General features: G+C 32.1%; 1 pseudogene; it reads right to left on the bottom strand.

Annotated features, from left to right (window-relative positions):
* Positions 1 to 244: 244 nt before the first annotated feature.
* Positions 245 to 341, bottom strand: LOC138807170 (U6 spliceosomal RNA; annotated as a pseudogene).
* Positions 342 to 4,000: the final 3,659 nt, after the last annotated feature.

Here is a 4,000-nt window from a genome sequence, read left to right as displayed (position 1 = left end):
GAAAGTCTTAGATTCCTTTTTTTCCTAGGTCCTAATATTATTTTTCTTTGGGATAAAATGACAATTTTGTCTAATTTCAAAAGTTTTGTAAAGTTTATGCTATGTAAACGCCTTTCTGAGGTGAAGATTTAATACACTAATGTCAAACTAAATTTAATTAAAAGGAATTACGTTTGTTGTTACACTTGTTATTTTGTAATCAACTTTTTAATAACTGTTTTTCATTTCTTGCATCTGAAGAATGAAAAATATGGAATACTTCACAAATTTTCATATCATCCTTGTGCAAATGCCATGTTAATCTCTGTAGTGTAATTTGGGAATACGTGCTGCTGAAGCATGTAGTATCTTCTAAATTTAAGTAGTTAATGATGAAATCTTTATACAGGCTTATATCCATGGGTGCCTACTTGGAACAAGGAATCCTTATTGTTCCTAACAATGCTATTATTTCCCTAAAATTCTGTGAATAGGGGAAAAATTATATGTTCAATTAATTGCTCACATTTGCAATTTTTTGTCAATGACAATTTTAAGTCTTTTTCATTTGGAATTTGATCATACTTTCAATAATTTGTAGCTAGGTCCAAAGGTGATGGCTTTTTCAAGTACTTATTGATCCAACTGACTTAGGTTTGTGAAGCTAATGGATTCAAAGTAAGCCTTGCTTACGGGCTACTTCTAACATTCTGCAGCTGACATTTTCCCAAATGAGGTCTTGCTGGCACAAATGTCTACCTGACCCTTTACTCTTCTCCCATGTAGGAACAGACAAATCAGAATATCTTACAATGACAGCATAGTTTGTTTTACTTGAATAAAACTAATCTTAGTTACAAGGATCATAGAGAGATGAACAGTTCAGTCAGAACTGTTCAGACTACAAGGTATTTTATCAAAATATAATTGTTTATTATATCTAACATTTCAAAAATAGCTAAAGCCAAGAAGATGAGAAATTGATCATATGCATAATTACTTAATGTCCTGGCCTGTCTACCATCCAACCAGGCAGGAACTTACCCTACTGCATTTCTATCACCAAATATTTTCATAGTTGCAGGAGAAGTCCAGATGTTTCTCCTAATTATTAGGCCTTAAATTGGTAATGTTTTAATCACAGTGTTTTCTCTTGCCTCCAGGCTGTAAATCTACAAATGGTAAAGCTTTAGGTCCAACTCTATCAAACACTGAGGTAGAGATAATGGAATAATACTTTAAAACAGAGTTGCCTTTGGTACTGTAACCACAACAGAATAATGCAAAACATGTGTCTTTTTCTTATATTATATATAGTTATATATTTTATATTTATATGTGCTGATTTTATATTTCACACAGTGAAACTTACTAGAATTTGTTGATAATTTCACAAATACATTAATATTTATTTATTCCAATAAATAGAATTGGAATACAAATAATTAGGTTTAAAATGTATATTAGAATATAAAAAGTATCAGCGCAATGTCTTTGGTATAAACTTGTGATACATTCTAACTGTTCTTGGTCTTCTGAATTCACATGGTAAAAAAAAAAAAAACAATGTTTTTATCCGCTAATCTAAAAGGGATTTTACTCTGCTTCTCTGTTTATTGTTTTAACTCGCTGGTCCCAAACTGTTTTTCTCCATGTTTCTGAAGCATTCCTACTAATTATTCCCAAATTTTGCTGATAAGATGTCTAACAAATATTATTCTTCTGCATGACACAATGATTCCTAGGATCCCAGGTCCCAGTTACCGGCATCATCAGATAACAGAGGCAAGACTTCTCACCAAGGTCCATATAACATGCCAACACAAAGTAATTGAAGATCCATCTCAATTTCTAATTTCCTATATTTCAGGGCCCCAATTCCTTGAGATGCAGGAATTAGCAGTAAGCAATTGTGAAATGCACGGCAACTTAAAATGAAAGATGAGATCACAAAATTTGAGAGTATGTATGACAATTCAAACATTCAACTTACAGATTACCAGCCCATATGATGAACAAGTTCACAAAGTGTCATAAGGTTATTTTTAATACCCCTCCCCTATGATTAATGAAAGATTTTAGTCCTGCATAAGTGTGCCAAAAAGTAGTTCCTGGAAGGATAGATCCATAATTGGTTTACTAAGGCCCAGAAAAATTTACTTAGAGTTCAAATGTAATTCAGAAAAACATTGAGAAGATCCTAAGTGCTTCAAAACACTGGGACTTCAGTACAACATGTTTCAGTGGTATAAAAATGTCACTCTCAAACCAATGATAATCTAGATTTAATCTTCTGAAAGTTATTCCTTTTCAAATTAACTTTTTAAAATCACATTTGCCAAAATAACATTTGACAATAGATGATACTTAGTGACATTACAAGTTTTTCAAGTGTAGGGAGCAAGTTACAATAGAGTTGAATTATTTACCCAGCACTAATGCCAAACACGTTCAACCATTCATTAAAGTGTAGAAATAGTACCACCCACAATTTGTGTTTTTCAGTAGGGGCCTTCCAGAAATGTGTTAAATAGATCAGCCTCCCAAATTTCAAACCCAAATATTAGCTAATAAAGTAAATGTCATCATTTAATAAGGTACATTTTAAAAAGTCACAAGTAGTTGTCTTATCATATGTAATAATATGTTTTCCCTATCTGTCTATCATAGGAAGAAATATGACTTAAGTCTTGAATATGGGTACTCATCAGAGATATGACAAACATAAAATCTGTCTTCTATTTCTATCATATTCCTCTATAGGAATACATTTTAGTTTTCTTCTTTTTCCAAAACTTATAGGTAGTAGAAAATATTATCCCATGTAAAATAAAACAATCACACCATTGTACAAAGCCATTTATAAAAACTGGTAGTTAGGAATACATTCTATGCCAATTTTTTTACTTTCTTTTTGACTAAAGATTAATTTTCCAAATGGATGAGAATAAAATCATGTTTAGGTGCTTCACGTCTCCTGTCTTGAAAATATGAATGAATTATGGAAATATAAGCTGACATCAGTTCAAGCATATGCAGTATGGAAACTCCATGAAATGTACATAAACCTTTCAAAGTATTAATAGACAGTGTAACAGGATGACTATCAGGAAGTTGAAAACAGAAAGGAATTATAGTAAAGACATAGAATGAATGAAAAATGAACAAGGGGCAAGTACAGCTAGAATACTCAATGTATACATATGATAAAGGAAGTGGTAAATCTGAAATAAATCTTGGAGAAGGGGTTGGTTGAGAATGATGGAAGGAGTGACTCTGATCAAAGAGCATTGGACAATTAGATGGATATATTTAATTGTAACACTTGCACAACCTTTTGAAATTCAGTTAAAAACACAACAAAAAAACAAAAACACACAAAAATCACAACCAACCTGAAATCTCTAGAAAGTATGAATATGACCTCCCCAAATTTTAAGCAGTTAATGAAGGAAAGGTCGTCTTGGGAAAAGCAAACAAAGCTGTACAAAGAGAGAAGTTTGGGATAGGGGAGAATTTTGAACAGATTTAAATAGATTGTCTAAGGTTATAAATCACCTACATCTGCTGCAAATATTATATTTCTTCTACGAGTTCTCTGTCTGAACTGTATAATCCAGTCATGAGACACACTTGATAGCTTGTGAAGACAGAATGGAAGAAACAAGATCAAGAACCCATTACTCCACTGGAGAGAAAACAATCCTCTATGTTTTCTCTAATCTCTCTTCACTACTCTTTCTTAATACTTTTAAGTCAATTGATTTTGAATTATATTTTTCCTTCTTTCTTCTGACAAAGTAATTCCTTAAATATTATTTGCCATTTTCTTCTTTCATGCTGTTTAATTGGCCAGCGAGTCTATTAAACTTCCCTCTTGAATTTGCTTGCCACGAAACAACATCTATGTCAATGAGAAGAAATCTAATGTAAAACTTTGTCTCCAGCAAACAGTCCAAGAAGCTGTGATCACAAATATTTGACTGCATTTTTTCTTTTACCTTGAAAGTCTTCTTGTGTC

Source organism: Dipodomys merriami, unplaced genomic scaffold, assembly GCF_024711535.1.
Source record: "Dipodomys merriami isolate MVZ:Mamm:240054 unplaced genomic scaffold, mDipMer1.0.p SCAF_413, whole genome shotgun sequence".
Taxonomy (NCBI): domain Eukaryota; kingdom Metazoa; phylum Chordata; class Mammalia; order Rodentia; family Heteromyidae; genus Dipodomys; species Dipodomys merriami.
This window is presented reverse-complemented; position numbering and strand designations above follow the sequence as displayed.